The sequence below is a fragment of the Pleurodeles waltl genome, chromosome 7 (assembly GCF_031143425.1).
Source record: "Pleurodeles waltl isolate 20211129_DDA chromosome 7, aPleWal1.hap1.20221129, whole genome shotgun sequence".
Taxonomy (NCBI): domain Eukaryota; kingdom Metazoa; phylum Chordata; class Amphibia; order Caudata; family Salamandridae; genus Pleurodeles; species Pleurodeles waltl.
The window spans coordinates 505,446,416-505,463,346 of NC_090446.1; positions in this window are offsets into that span (position 1 = coordinate 505,446,416).

The window sequence follows — 16,931 nt, forward strand, 5'->3', positions numbered from 1 at the left end:
TTTCACTGCTTACATTTAGGGAACTATTTTTATCTTTTTTGTAAAGCTCTCCATGAGACTGCCTGTGCTTTTCAGCACTTTCCCTTGTGTGCTTTTCACCCTGGCATACCCCTGCACTACGTTTCATGCTGCTCTATATTTTGTGTGCGTCTCCCAATCTTAGGCCCTCATTTGGAGAGTGGAGGTTAAAACCGCCTACTGCCACAGCGACGGCCGCCAAAAGACCGTTGCCGCGGCTAGCAGCCGCCTATTGTTTTATGACCACAGCCGGATTTCTGCCAGAAGAATGGCGGAAATCCAGCTGTGGCCATGCCGGCGGACGCTGGTAAGGTGGCGCTGCTGCCACCAGCAGTGTCACACCAGTAGACCGCCGTATTATGACCCATAATATGGCCTGGTGGTGTTCTGCTGGCGGGTGCTGCTGGTGGCAGCAGGGCCTTATCCCGTCTCCGGCCGGAGGACCCCCTGAACACAGGTAAGTCGGATCACCGACAGGGGAGGGGTGGGGGGTGTTGTGTGTGTGTGTGTGTGTGTGGGTGTGTGTGAATGTTTGTGTGTGCGTGGATGCGGGTGTGTGTTGCGTGTTGAATGCGTGTGTGCATGTATTGAGGTGTGAGGGCATGTATGTTGTGTTCTGTGAATGCGTGTCTGCGTGTATGTATGAAAGTGTGTGCGGATATTTGTGTGAATGAATGTATGCATGCGTGGATGAATGTGGGAATGGGTGCGTGTATGCGTGTGTGTTTGAAGGGGGCGTGAATGTAGGGGGTGGGGGGCTTTGGAGAGGTAGTGGTGTGGGGGATAACTGGAGAGGGAGGAGGGAGGCCTTTACCAGTGACAGGGAAGGAATGCACTGTCACTGATAGTGTCTACCGCCATGGTTTTCGTGGCGTTAATGAAGCCACAAAAACCATGGCAGTAGGCAGGGTCATAATCCCACGGGCGGAACAATGACGGCTGCCGGCCTGGAGATGGATATCTCCAGCCCGGCGGCTGTTACCACCATGGCAGTTGGTGTGGTACATTGGCAGGTTGGCTTCGGCCAACCCGCCAATGTCATAATATAGCAGTGCTTACCACCATATTAACGCCAACCACCAGGGTTGTAATGACCCCCTTAGTGTTTTTCTCTCTCCATGTTGTGCTTCTGCCCCTGCCAAACAAACCCATTCTCCTTGTTGCTCTCTTCCTCATATGCCTCCCCCATGTACAACACATCTGCACTCTGCATTGCTCTCTCCCTTGAGTGATACTCCCCCACAAACACCATTGTGCTCAGTGTCGCTCTTTCCCTCTTTAGAATAACTGGGAACTTTCATCCCGTGTACTACTTCTTAATTGACTGAAAAATGTCTTGGTAATTATAACACCTTGTTTTTCTCCAGCACTGTGGTTTCTCTGCTTTTCCTCTGATTGACACACACATACTTACTTATTTTGTGGGATTAGCAATTTATACCCAAAATCCTTTGCTTAACGTTTGTGGCGTATACAGGGCTTTTCTCCTTAACAACATCATTGCTGTTTTGCATACCTCAAATTATTTCATACTTCGTGTCACCTTTGAAGGCACACTTACACTGACCAAGCCCAGTAGTAGATACTAGTTTGGTGCAGCATTTAAATGTACACGGTAAAATACAACCCTTGGCTTGCTTTATTTTTCCATCCCAGATTGGAGGCCTCTACAGATGGCTATGCTTATTGCCCTGAGGAGGACCAGTCCAATCCTGGGTTTGAAACATCGACAATTTAAAAATAGCAGATTGTGATTTGCCAAGCAATCAAATAACTGCAGCCACAGCTTATGGCTCATACATAACAATATATATTTCTGTAAATGTGCTGACTTTTTAACTGTACATAAACGTTTGCTGCGTGCCCCAATAGTCACTGCGCCGCCTGTTTGTATCAATTTGCACTACGCATCTTCTTGCCACCACTGTCTAGTCTTGTTAATCTTTTTTGTGGAAATTGTATGCTAAGATAACAGTGAATCAATTGTAATTGTTCTACTATACATGCAGACCAAACATCGATTAACTGTATACAGTTCTGATGTACTATCACAATCATTATTCACTAGCATAAGTGGTGAAATTAATCTCGATGTAAAACATGGAGATCATATACATAGCCAGTTATAGAATATCATGTATGTCTGCCTTCCAAAACACAAGCAGGCACCCCTGTGTGGCACTTTATAACTGCCCTTAAGCCTTTTTCACTATTCGGATGATGGCACCAGTGAAGCTGCCAGCTATCGCATCACTTTCTTTTCTTTTTGGGGGGGCAGTCGGACCCTCGGTTTTAGTGCAGGGTGCTCCCAAATATCCAGCCCTTTCCTTTGGGCAGGCCAGGGCGAACAAACACCATTCTTAAGACTTAGGTGTGGTGCAATAAAGTTCCACCCCCAAAATTGAATCAAGGTAGAGGTATCAAATACCAATCAATCAGTAGATTTGTAGATCGCGTTGTGTTAGCCCTGGGAATATCCAGGCCCTTGTAGAGTCCAGTTGACTAGCTGAAACCAGGAACTTTCAGAACTCTGGAAGAGAGAGAGCGGCCCAGAGATGAAAGGGTAGCCCATTCCATGTCTCCGCTGCTAGGTAGGAGAAGGAGCGACCCCGCATCTGCTATGTCCGATGCGCTGGGTGAGGGTTAGAGAAAGGGAAGCGGGCGGAGGTGTCTAGTGGGCTGATAGAAGTTCAGATGGTAGTGAAAGTAGGCGGATCTGCAGATGTGTAGGGCCTTGTATGCATGGGCCAGGAGCTTGAACTGGCATCTTTTCTGTACAGGGAGCCAGGTCTGTATGGTCTGTAGTTTTTGGAGGAAGTGACCTGCGATTTCTGCATGGAGAGCGTTGTCCTAGCCCTGTTGGCTAAAGACGAGGGCCTGGCTGATGGTGCATCTTGAGCTTTGGGTAGCCATTTGAATATCTTATGAAGCATGCAGAGGATGAAAAAGCAGGAGGATGAAAAAGCAGGAGGAGGAAACGGAGTTGACCTGAGTCTTCATAGTTAGCTTACCACTCCATCATTACACAAGACCAATGGCAGCTTCAGCAAGTGTTACATGGATTTCTGAAAAAAGTAAGAACTTGAATGTGTTTTTTACAAAGAGGATAAATGGCGGGGTTCATAGTGAATACATAAAGTGAGCAAGCTGTTTGTTTGAAATATACCACTTTATCACCACCTTATAGTTTAACTGAAAGCAGTAGCCCTGTTTAATTACAGGGAACTGTATTTACTACCTTACCACCAGCCCATGCAATGTTGTTAAGTAAGGTGATATAAATGTTAAAAGCACAGGATGGTGGGGGCGTGGCCAAGTCAGCCACTGTAATGGCCGCTCGGCTGTGAAGCTCTGGAGGCGATCCCCGTGGAGCAGCGGAGAACGGGTGGACCGAGTCAGGGTTCTTGGCCACAGACGTAGCCTGACAATCCCTGAAGGTAGGGGAGTGGATGGGGGGCTGCAGTGAACCCATTATCTTGGCAGTGGGCCCCGAGGCTCAGTTGGCCTGCCCGCATTTGGCCTTTGCACCTCGGAAGCCCGAGGCGACAGGGGTCTCGGGTGAGCCTGAGGCACGCTGCCGGTAAGGCAGTGCAGTGCTGCCCGTGACCAAGTACTGTGGGCGCCCTTCCCCTCCCCTGCCCATCGCCAGCCGGGAACCCCTGCACAGCGACTTGAGGTTGGGGAAGCCAGAGGGAAGAACAGTTTGTGGAGCAGAGGTTGAGCAGGGGGCTGCCTCCTTGCCTGGTGATGCTTGGCCAGTGTTGAGCGCTCTGCCTGCCCCGCGTACAGCGCGGTTCCAGATTAAGAGGCGCATTGGAACAGGGGACGGGGTGGCGGTCTCTGTGGAGATCTGTGTGTGCCACCCTCGGGGGACCCTCTGACACCGGGAGCTGCTCTCCCTGTCACCTTATCATGGATTGCACTCTCAATATTGCAGGAGACCGGCCTGGCTAACAGTTCCACTTACGGCCCATGATACAAGCGAACCACTTGGCTGAGCTGCAGACCACTCCACTGGATATCCAAGCCAGACAGTTTTGATTCTCCATTCCTCCGCTAGTTGACAAGTAACTGCGTGGTGTCCGAGGACTGTCGCCAGCCAGGTGTTCCTGACGCTGCTGTGGAGCGCTCCTCCTGATACTGAAGTGGCGTTTGCTATACTATCGCTGGTATTGCTCCAATAATGCCAATACCTATACTGGGATCCTGAGGGAGCGAAGCAGAAATGGTGCGTGGGGATCCCAAACAACGAAAGCTCCCCTTTAAGAAACCTACTACCATGGAAACGACTATTACAGCTCCGCTGCCTGAGAAGGGCGCTGCTGGCGGTTCGGCAAAAACGGATATGGCAGGCACAGACAACATCATGGCGGGGCTCCGTGCGGGCTTCCGTGCAATTGACGCCCGATTTGACACCTTAACTGCCAGACTAGATGGCATGGGAGAACGTCTTGACAGACAGCAAACCCGACTGGAGGATGCCGAAGAGTGCATTTCATGAACGGAGGATGGGGCCACGAAAACTATGAAGAGGCTGCAGAAGGTTGAAGCCAGGCTGCGAACAGTAGCCATTAGGAATGAAGACCGAGAGGTGAGAAGCCGCAGAAACAACTTACGCATCGCAGGTATTGTGGTAACTACGAACACCGGCAGGATGGACCTCTTTGTGGAGGTCCTACTGGCGGATCATCTAGGCTGCCAAAATGTCACTACAACGTTTGTTGTTGAGAGAGCGCACCATTCACTGGCGCCTTGTCCGCCATCAGGGGCCCCTGGCAGCTCATCATGGCGCAGTTACTTAATTACAGAGACCGTGATACGGCATTCCGCCTCGCCAGGGAGAAGGAGCCCCTAAATTATCAAGGAATGGTCGTATCTCTCTCTCCAGACTATACCCCTGCTGTCCAAGATGCCCAAAGGAAATATGCAGATACAAAAAAGGCTCTCCAGAAACTGGGCCTGTGATATGGTATGCTCTACCCAGCCAGGCTACGGGTAGATGTGAACAGTAAAGCACAGTATTTTGACAACCCATCTGACGCCATAACTTTCTGTAAGTACTACACCAAGCAGGGTAATGTCTCCCATGCTTCTGCCCCCGAGGGTGGCGTGCCTAACACCGAACCTTCCGCCAATATGGACCACTTCCCCATGGATTGACATTCCTGTCTCTGTCTGCGGGATTGTATTCTTTGGCACCAGAAAGTGATTCCGCCGCATCGCTAAATAATATCATTGAATGTTGCTTGAGATACTTAAAACAAGAAGGCTTTGTACTTCTGTTCGCTCATTGTTATTCCAGTATGCTGTTAAACCAACCTTTTCTTTTGTACTCCGCGAGGGGGATTCACCCTTGTGTTGTCACGCCCACCTGGTTGATACCAAAGTTATTCCTGCTCCTTTTGACATGCTATGTAGCTGGAAATTGCAGGATTCTCTTGGCATTTCTTTGCCGGGTGTGGGTGAGGGGTGGTAGGTTTCTCTTTTCTATGGGTCTGAGAGCATGAATACATACTTATTTTAGCAATGCTTACTCCATTTATTGCATCGTCAACTATCATGTCACAACCCACTATGTCAATGAAAGGCACATCATATGTTAGGGAGTGGGCGGCGGAGGTGACCCACATGTCCTGGAACATTTGTGGCCTTAATGATCCTCGTAACGGTAAGCAGGTATTGAAATACCTGGCGAGGCACAAGGTGCAAGTTGCTTTTTTTTTTTTTACCAGAAACGCATTTACCTACGGGCCCCTCACATTCCTTTGCCTCTTCATGGGGCTCGCATCACTACTTTTCCAATTACAGTACGTACTCACAGGGGTTTGCATCCTGTTACACAAGAGCCTCCCCTTTGCGTACTCCCCCTCTTACTTGGATAGGGACGGCAGATTTCTCATGATCGCAGGTACGCTTGCGGGCCTTAAGCTACTGTTCATGAACCTTTATGCCCCAAACATTGACTCGCCTGACGTCTTTCAGAATTTACAGGCCCACATGGATCATTTTGAAGCGGATCATGAACTACTGGGAGGAGACTTAAATATGGTGTTAGACCCCCTCAGTGGACACCACTGATACAGTCCCTATCTCTAAGCCGCGCTCCCACAGAATCCTGCGCAATATCTGCGAAACATATTCTTTGCATGACGCATGGCATCGCCACAGCACTGACACAAGAGCCTACACATTTTATTCGGCACCCCATGGTACTTGGACATGCATAGATTACTGGCTCCTGACTAGCCCAACAACCCACATGGACCCCTCCATCAAGCACTTTCCAGGCACGTTATCTGATCAGTCTCTGGTGTTGTTCACATTTAACATTCCTGTGCTGCGGGGGCGTTGTGCGGTCCTGCGTTTCCCTGATATGGTGTTGCATGATGTCGTCTTCAGATCGGAGCAGAGCGAGGCTATGGTTGAGTGCCTCAGGCTTAATGATGGCTCTGTGGGTACGCATGCGATTTTGTGGGATGCGTTCCAGGTATATACTAGGGGCATTAGCATCTGGAAGCACTCTGGTGTCATGCACGAAATCAGGCGCAGCCTTGCGAGGGTGGAGGCACAACTGGTGGAGCTTGATGGTGCAGCCGTGGAATCTCATGTTGACTCCGACCTGCACCGCCCTAAACTGCTTTTGAATAAGTTTTGCGGGTTGGCTGAAGGAGAGGCACTCCATCTGGGGAAATATGCTAGGGCCCGCAGACATGGTGAGAGCGAATGCCCAGGACGAATGCTGTCCCACTTACTCCGCCCTTCGTACCCATTTGCATGCAAAGTGGAGCTCAAGAGAGAGGATGGCGTGTGCACCGTTGGCCTCTTCGAGGACCAATCAGAGTTTTTCAACTATTACTCCTGCCTCTACGCGGCCCCTTCCGCCTCTGCGCACGAGGCATTGCAGGAATACCTAGATGAGGTTGCGATGGAGCAGTTGACCACTGCTCAACAGCAGTTCCTCAGTGAGCCATTCACCGTCGAAGAAATATACAGTCCTTAGAAGCCATGGAGGGTACACGTGCTCACGGTTTGGATGGGTTCACTGGGGTATTATATAAAACGCATATAAGGAGCTTTTAGCACCCTAGCTTTTATCAGTTCATTCGGAGACAGTTGAAACTGGAGTGCTCCTGCCAACATCACGTTGCTGCCAAAGCCTGGAAAGGATCCACTTGAGTGTGGCACCTACGGGGCCCTATCTCTTTTAAACTTTGATAACAAGGTTCTTGGGAAATTAATAGCCATGTGTCTGTCACTTATTTTAGACCAAATCATCTCACCAGCTCAATTGGGCTTTGTAGCACAGCGGTCCACTTCTCGTAACCTTTGGACGTTTTTTTCGGAGTTGAACAGAGTGTCTCCCGCAACTCCGGCAGCCATAGCACTGTTTGACACGGAGAAGGCCTTTGATTCCCTTGCTTGGCCAGTCCTTCATGCTGCTCTGCGCAAGCTTGAATTCTCGCGGGGCTAGCCTGCTTTAATCTCCCTACTATACTCGCAGCCCACTGCGACTATCCGGATTAATGGAACGTTGACCCCCTTTCCCCCTTGAGCGGGCTACTCGTCAGGGTTGCCGCTCTCACCTTTGCTTTTTATAATAGCGATGGACCCTCTGACGCACCATATGCAGGATAAGTATATTCACAGCGGTCTACAATTCAATAGCGGCCCGCTCCTCATAACGCTCTATGCGGATGATAATTTGTTGTTTGTGTGTCAGCCTGGACATAACTTGAATCCCATTTTAGATGAAGTAGTCCGCTTCAGAGCATTTTTGGGGCCACACATCAACTGGGGAAAATCTTAACTCTTTCCACTCACTGATTCTACTACTTCTCCCTGTTCAGAATATCCATTAAAATGGTGCAGTGCCTCAACCAAATATCTGGGCACTCACATTCACAGAGATAAAGAACAGATCATAAGGTGTAACTATGGGCCTGCAATTGCAAGATCCTCATCCACGCACACAAATCCCTCCACAACACCGGCCCGACCTACCTCAACGAAAGAGTGAACTTCCACACTCCCACGCACAATCTCCGATCAGCCGACCTCGCACTAGCTACAGTCCCCCGCATCCAACGAACCACCACAGGAGGCAGGGCCTTCTCTTACCTCGCCCCCACAACCTGGAACTCCCTCCCCACCAACCTCCGCAAAACCAAAGACCTCCTACTCTTCAGAAAAAAACTCAAGACATGGCTCTTCGAACAGTAACCCCCCTCATCCCTCCCCTCACAAGCACCTTGAGACCCTCACAGGTGAGTAGCGCGCTCTATAATTGTTTTGATTGATTGAGAGATTGACGGCACAGCTGGAAAGATGGGAGCGGCTCCCACTAATTATGTTGGGCCGAATATCTCTCATTAAAATTAAAGTTCTCCCACAGTTTCTTTATCTATTTTTAAACATTCCTATTCCGCTTCCTAACAACTTTTTCAATATGCTTTGTGGCTTCCTGACTCGGCTTGTCTGGGCTGACAGGCGCCCTAGTATTCGGTGGGAGGTTCTCACTTCCCTATGAGCGTGGAGGCTTCGGAGTGCCCCATATGAAGCTTTATTTCCTGGCAGCGCAGTGTCAATTCTCCTGTCACTGGTTTCATCCGGATGTGCGCATTCCTTATGCAGTCCCGGAGCAGGACTTCGCTGCCCCTATACCTTTGCGTACGCTGTTACCCCGAGGTGTTCCCTTGGATCCCAAGGATGTTCAAACCTTGTCCACTACTAGCTGGGCCTGGTGTAAACTTCAACGACTGCTAAGGTATGATCTACTCCACTCTCCTGCGCTGCCATTACCTAACAACCTGTATTTTCCCATCACACAGGAATTATTGGTGCAACGCACACTACGATCATACAATATCTGCACACTAGGTGATGTTTTCCCAGCCGATCATGTTTTTTCATGCACTGAGGACACACCTTTTGCTAGCACCACCCACCTGGAACACTTTGTGCTATATTGCTCGCATAGTGCTCTCCACCCATGCCTACCTTCATACCCACTAGCCCCGGCAGACTTCTCCCCTCACGTTAGTTATTACAGCGGATTCCAGAATGCATCTGGTCTCCAGGTAATACCAAGTGAGCATTGCACTATTACCTGTATCCTTTAACCACAGACACAAGCTGTTGCACTTCAAATTCTTGAGAAGGGCATATGTTCCGCATGCACTTTGGGAGGCATGGATCCCTTTAGATCCTCTGCCTTCCCTAAATGGCTTGCGCCGCTGGCTGACTTCCCACACATGACATGGACGTGCCCCCTCATTAGTGCTTATTGGTGTCAGGTGTTTGGACTGCTGCCAACAATGGTGGGTACAAATATTAATCCTCACCCACTGATGGCCCTGTTGGGTTGTATGGGCGATATTACTAAAAGTCTGAGACGGTATACCGCTATTGCACTCCTGCTGGGCAAAAGGGAACTCGCACTCCTTTGGGGAACCAAGAGGGTACCAACCACCAAGAGTTGGATCAAAAGCCTTCTGTATTGTGACAACACTAGTGAGATTTATGCATCTCTTCAGCCCCATGTGTCTCATCCCTGGGACTTTTGGTAGCCTCTCAGAGACTATGCACCCTAGACTTGGGCCCGTCCAGTCCCCCACACAACGCAGAAGTGTGTTGATATGTGACAATGAAATTGGTTATTATATGCTCCTGCATATCTTTTAATGCTCCTACAGATCACTGTCTGCTCTCCGACTCTTTATCGATAAGCCCTTATGATGGAAATGCCTGCCATGTTTTCTTTCTCTCCTTTGTTTCCTATTGTATTTTTTTGTGGTATGCTATATTTTAACCCTCTCAGCATTGCTCATTACTTTATTGTGGAATTCCACTTGCTGATAGCATTGCTGTATGTTCTTGAACATTATAAATAAAGTTTTTAAAAAAACAGGATGGTTGCACATGGATTTAGAATTCTCAATTTACAATTAATGGGTAGTTGAGATTTGTGTACAGCATGCAACCCATGCAGGTTGTTTAGTCTCCTCTGCTTGCTGCAATACATTACTTCAGATCTCATTTCTGTCCTCAGTAGTCATGAAGACCCTGATTCTGGTCATCCTCAGTAGGTGCGGTGTAGGCAGAGGAACCTAAAGCAAGGGCAGTCAGAGAGGAGACATGGCAGTTAACCTACTGTCCTAGTGCTGCTTAATGCTGGCCCCGAACATTGCACCACCCACCAGGCCTGCCAGACAGATCTCTAGACGCTTAATGATAGCCACCTATATCGCCTACCTTTTAACTCTCCTGCAAGCCTGGCTTTGACAGCCTAGTCATTGGGCAACGCAAATCTGTCTTCAATTTATACCCCACCCCACTGCTGATATATTCTCGTTAAGACTCCCATACCTTGATCTCATTTGTTCTTTTGAGGTTAGTGTCTAGGACGCATTAATTCACCAAGGGGCAGCTCTATCCTATAGGTTAGCTGCCTACTATTATTTCAGGCAACTCCTTTATCCCAAGGGTCACCACAACTCATCAAACTTGTGTTTTTATGAATTCCGCCAAACTCTCTCCAGATCCAATTCTAGCGTGGTGTCTAGAGGTAATTGGAATTCTGTAGGTGGAACTTGCGCTGATATAATAGTACACTTTGGCCCTCATTATAACCCTGGTGGTCAGTGTTAAAGCGGTGGTAATACCTCCAACAGGCCGGCGGTAAAGAAAATGGGATCACGACCACGGCGGAAATCGCCAACACAGACAGCCACTTTAACAATCCGACCGCCACGGCGGTAGCAACAGACACCGCAGCGGTAACCACCAACAGCCATGCAGAAGACAATGTTCCGCCCACCACATCACAAGCCACCTATCCGCCAGCTTTTCCGGGATGGTACCAACGCAATCAAAAGCACAGCGGAAACAGTACACAGAAGGGAAACCACTCTTCTCTCGACACTCAATGAAGAACCAGGACGCCATGGAACCCGAGTTACAGGTCCTGCCGATGCTGGTCTACCTCCTCATCTACCAGGAACATCAAAGACGGCGGCGATGACGACAGTGAGTACTGCACCTAGTACACAGGGGAGGGGGTAGGAAAAAGAGAGTGAATCACACATGAAACACGCAACACCCCCACCCCCACCCACAGCACCATACACACAAAAAGATCCAACTACACTACAGTTACACCCCATAACCCTCTGGAAGAACGCAAGGACCAAAGGAATTGAGTCAAACCAGTGATATTTTAGAAATAGGCAGACATACTATAGATTTTGAAAAACAGTATTTACACAAATATACAATATGTACAAAAGTTCGTACATTGTCCATTCACAAATGTCCGTGGGCCTCTGGGCCAAAATTCACGAGCCAAGCCCACACTTGGCTCCTGCCTCAATATGGCGAGAACACTTCAGGGGCATCAGGTCGTAAACACACAGGCTTCTCAGGGGGATGGGGAAGATGGGGCACCTCAGCCGGAAGATGGGACAACGCCACTGCTCCTCGTGGGGGCTCCATGCCCACAGCGATGTCCTGGGGAGTGCAAGGCCACAGTCTCTCAAGTGGGTGGTTTGCCTACTGCTTGGTCCTGGGGAGTGCAAAGCCACAGTCTCTCAAGTTAGTGGTCTGCTCACTGCTTGCTCCTGGGGAGTGCAAAGCCACAGTCTCTCAAGTGGATGGATTCTTCACTCGTTCTGGATGGGGCTTGTTGCCAAGAGTGCTTCATCCTGCCAAGGATAGAGTGAGTGGATGCATCTCTCCACTGGTTCTGGAGGGGGCTTGGTGCCCAGAGTGCTTCATCCTGCCAAGGATAGGGTGATTGGATGCCTTCTTCAACTGATTCTGGAGGGGGCTTGGGGCGCACAGTGCTTCATCCTGCCAAGGATAGAGTGAGTGGATGCATCTCTCCACTGGTTCTGGAGGGGGCTTGGTGCCCAGAGTGCTTCATCCTGCCAAGGATAGGGTGATTGGATGCCTTCTTCAACTGATTCTGGAGGGGGCTTGGGGCGCACAGTGCTTCATCCTTCCAAGGATAAAGTGAGTGGATGCATCTCTCCACTGGTTCTGTAGGGGCTTGGTGCCCAGAGTGCTTCTTTCTGCCAAGGATAGGGTGAGTGGATGCCTTCTTCCACTGGTTCGAGAGGGGGCTTGGTGCTCAGTGATGCAGTACTTGGGGTGTGCCAGTACACATTCGCCCACCTGGGTGTCTGAGGCACGAGATTTGCAGGGAACAGGTAGCATGATAGTTCATGGAGGCAGGGCTAGACTCCATCCTGAGGTGGCTAAGGCTCCTAAGTGGTGGTAGTTCCAGTGCAGGTGGGGGTGCTGCCAGTGGTGGAGGGGGGCTCCAGCCCGTCTCCTGCAGCCTCGGACGGAGGCACACTGCGGCTGCTGGTGCTGGTAGTGGTGCTACTGTCAGCGGTGCTGGTGGCGGTGCTTGCGGCGGGGCTGCTAGTGGTGCTGGCCGTGGTGCAGGTGGCGGTGCTGCCAGTGGTGGAGGGATGCTCCAGCCCTTCTTCTTCAGCCTCAGACTGTTGCCCACTGGGGATGCTGCTGCTGACAGTAGTGGTGGCAGCGGCGGTGCAGGTGGCAGTGCAGGTGGCGGTGCTTGCGACGGGGCTGCTGGCAGTGCTGCACGCGGTGCAGGCGGCGGATCTGGCGGTTCTTCTGGTGGGCACCAGGGCTTCACCTGCATCCTCCGTTGGCTGAAGGGCCTTGCCTTCGGTTATCTGCCCCTTCCTCACCTTGGCTGATGCTGTTTTGCCCTTGGCTCTGTCAGCTGGAGTTTTGGAGGAGGCCTTGCTGGGTGGGTCGTGATCCTTGCCCCTGCTGCATGTTGGCCCCTTCTTCACCTTGGCAGGTGGCAGTATGGTTTGGTCCTTTGGAGGGGTTGGTGGTACACTGGCTTTCCTGACGGGTGCCCCCTTTGAGCCTCTGGGAGCTGCAGGTTCCACATTGGACGGCGACTTGGTGGCTAAGGGGCTGGGCTGGGTTCTAGACACCCTGGCCTGAGGGGAATGATGGGGGGTGAGGGGTAAGGAACAGGTCAATGTTAGCTAGGAAACTTTTTTAGACACACTGGGGCGGGAAGAGGGAGAGGGTTTAGGAGTGGAGGAAGAGGGAATGGTTGTAGGAGGTGTCTGTCTGCTGAGGTTGGGTGAAGATGCATGTGCTGGATGCTGTTGTGAGGTGGATGGCTGTTGGGTGGGTGGGTGCTTGCATTTGTGTACTTTGGGAGGAAGGGACACAGACACACTGGAAGAGGACACAGGGGACGTGTATATGGTTGTGGGGGTGGTGACTGCTTGTGAGGGGTGTGTTGTGATGGGCGTGCTGGTGATGGAGGTAGTGGATGAGGATGTAGTGCATGCAGGTGTGAGTGGAAACGCTACTGGGAGGGAGGTGGACGATGAGGAGGAGGGGGACACAGTGGAGGCAGTGGATGTTGGTGTGTCTGCAAGGGGGTGGTGCTTGTGTTTGCCTGAACCACTCCTGTGTGTTGTCTTGTGTGCATGCTGGTCTGAAGATGTGCTTGGGATAGGCTGGGGTTGAGGGGATTGGGACTGGGTAGAGGAAGTTGGAGGGGGGAGGCTAGATACAGGGACAATGGCTGCCATCAGTGCTCAGGCCAGGGCCTGAAATGCTCTCTGTTGGGCTACCACACCAGAGTGAATGCCCTCCAGGTATGCATTTGTTTGTTGCAAATGCGTCTCGACACCCTGGATGGCATTCAGAATGGTTGACTACCCAACAGTGGGGGATCTCAGGAGGTCAATAGCCTCCTCACTGTGGGCAGCAGGGCTGACTGGGGCAGGGCCTGTGGTGCCTGGGGCGAAGGAGATGCCCACCCTCCTGGGTGAGAGGGCACCGGAAACACGTTGAGGGGCTGCTGGGAGGGCAGTGCTGGTAGGGGGGGTGGTGGCTGTACCTGTAGTTGGGGTGGGCACAGAGGTGTCCGCCACCGCCAGGGAGCTTCCATCGGAGGAGGAGTCGCTGTCTGTGGTCTCCCCTCCTGTCCCTGTTGTGGTGCTCCCCTCGCCCTCCGTCGCACTGGTGCTCTCACCCTCGGTGGATTCGGCCTGCAGGCCCATGTGGGATGCAGCTCCCTCCGTCGTCGGTACCTCTTCTCCTCCACCAGATGATGCTAATGCACATAAGGACAGGGTGACAAAACAAAAATGGGGGGGAAGAGACCGAGGATACACATGGTCAATGCCAGCAACCCCACTACAGTTGGCGTACACAACACAAAGAGAGCAACCTTATGCACTAGGCCATGCCCAACCAGTTCCTAAGATAGTCACCAGCCCATGGGGTACAATGCCTAACGCCATCAGCTGCACCCCAGAAACCCTAAGGACCCTGCCCAGTAGTAGATGGCCACTAAAACCATTGGTGTAGGTGTGCCTCAGAGCCTGCCCAACAAGGGACCTACCCTGCCATCTTCGCCCTGGCCTAGGGGCAACCATAGCCCCACCCAGGTAACTGTTAACACGTGCACAGCAGGAGTCAGATTCAGTACTCACCCCCTTGTAGCTGCTGTGATGCCTTCAAGTGCCCATCCAACTCCGGATAGGCCACTGCCAGGATGCGGAACATCGGGGGGGTCATGGTGCGAAGGGCACCCCTTCCTCGTTGGGAGGCCAGCCCCAGCTGGGCCTTCGCCGTCTTCTTTGCCCAGCAGCGCAGGTCCTCCCACCTCTTGCGGCAGTGGGTGCTTCGCCTGTCAAAGACCCCACGGTCCGCACCTCCTTGGCAATGGCACGCCAAATACCCTTTTTCTGGTGGGCCCTGACCTGCAGGGAACAGACAGCAGAAAAGGGAATTAGTCACCTGTCTGGACCATCACACTCATTGCCCACCAGATCCCACCCATCTCCTGATGCACATCCATTGACCACCCTACATGCTGCACTCTGGCCAGGACACCTCAGCCCCCCCACACGTTGCTTACACACACAGCACTCCATACATTCATGGCCCACGCATCATGCTCACAAGGTACTCACCTGTTTGTCTGGAGGACCGTAGAGTAACGTGGGCTGGGGTAGGACCCCATCCACCAGTCTCTCCAACTCCTCCGCAGTGAAGGCTGGGGTCCTTTCCCCAAACACTCGAGCCATTGTTGCTTCCAGACACAGGTCACAGCAGCACTTGCAGTGTAGGTCCTCTCCTGTTGCTGGCCAGGTAGCAAGTGAGTGGGTAGATAGAAAATGGCTGTCACGTCCACGGCGGTGCGTTCCGTCACCGCCGGCGTACATCGCCATTGGCTCCTGGAACCCATAGGGCCCAATGATAACCAATGCAAAGTTGCGCAGTGGTCATTGACTGCCTACCGCGATGGCACACAACGCCAGCGCAATTACCTCATTTCCACTTGTCCCTCCTCACAGGTCAGGCAGCTGCCATTTCAGGAGGGCACAAGGCATGGCACCTAACTGCGTCACAGCAGACATTGGCATGGCAACTGATTTTCGGATTCACCTTTTGTTTCTGTAAAGTAATGGGAATGTGACCCTCTGCTCACCGTTCTCTTCCATAGGCTCCAACCGCTGAGGCAGAATATGAGATGGCAGCATCCTTTGGTGTACAGACCCCTGGTGGACCTTACAACAATGGACAACAGACACATTATCATTACCTACAGACTTGATCGTGGCACAATCCAGGAACTGTGTGCCCAATTGGAGCCAGACCTGATCTCAGCTATCCGCCAGCCCACTGGTATCCCCCCCTCTAGTGCACGTCCTGTCAGTGCTCCATTTCCTGGCTAGTGGTTCCTTCCAAACAACAGTGGCCATGGCATCAGGGATGTCTCAGCCAATGTTCTCTAACGTGTTGACCAGAGTGTTGTCAGCCCTGCTGAAACACATGCGCAGCTACATCGTGTTCCCCCAGGTGGAGGATTTGGACACAGTGAAAGCTGACTTTTATGCCCTGGGACATATCCCCAACATCATAGGTGCCATTGATGGTACACATGTGGCATTTGTTCCCCCCACCCCCGGAGAAATGAGCAAGTTTTCAGGAATAGTAAAAGCTATCACTCTATGAATGTGCAGATGGTGTGTTTAGCGGACCAGTACATCTCCCATGTGAATGCCAAATACCCTGGCTCTGTGCATGACGCCTTTATCTTGAGGAATAGCAGCATCCCATATGTGATGGGACAACCCCAGAGGCACCGGGTGTGGCTATAAGGTGAGCCCAAGGTCCCCACCCAGTATATATTGGTGTATGGGTATGGGTATGGGGTTGTCCCTAAGGGTGAGTGTGTGTCTAATAGGTATCCCTTGATATTTGCAAGTGACTCTGGTTACCCCAACCTCTCATGCCCACTGACCCCAGTGAAGAATGCCAGGACAAGGGCAGAGGAACGTTACAATGAGGCACATGGGCGTACAAGGAGGATTATAGAATGGACCTTTGGCCTCCTGAAGGCCAGATTCCGGTGCCTCCATCTGACAAGTGGATCCCTGTACTACTTACCCAAGAAGGTGTGCCAGATCATTGTTGTATGTTGCGTGTTGCACAACCTGGCCTTGAGACACCAGGTGCCTTTTCTGCAGAAGGATGTGCCTGCAGATGGTCTTGTGGCAGCGGTGGAGCCTGTGGACAGTGAGTAAGAGGAGGCAGAGGAAGAAGATGTTGACAACAGGAGCAACATTATTCAGCAATACTTCCAGTGACACAGAGGTAAGACATTGTACGCTCAACTTACATTTCAGTTAACTATTGGACATTGTACAAGACAGCCTCTTACCCTATGTCTCTGGCCACTGACTTTACCCTTTGCCGTCTCTATTGTCAGATCCCTGTGCCCCACTCTGGCTCCTGCTATGTGTACAGCTGTCCACTACAGGTCATACCAATGTATATATAACTGGACATATTGATTGAAATGTTTACAGCTTGTTAACCTAGTACATTTTACAATCAAT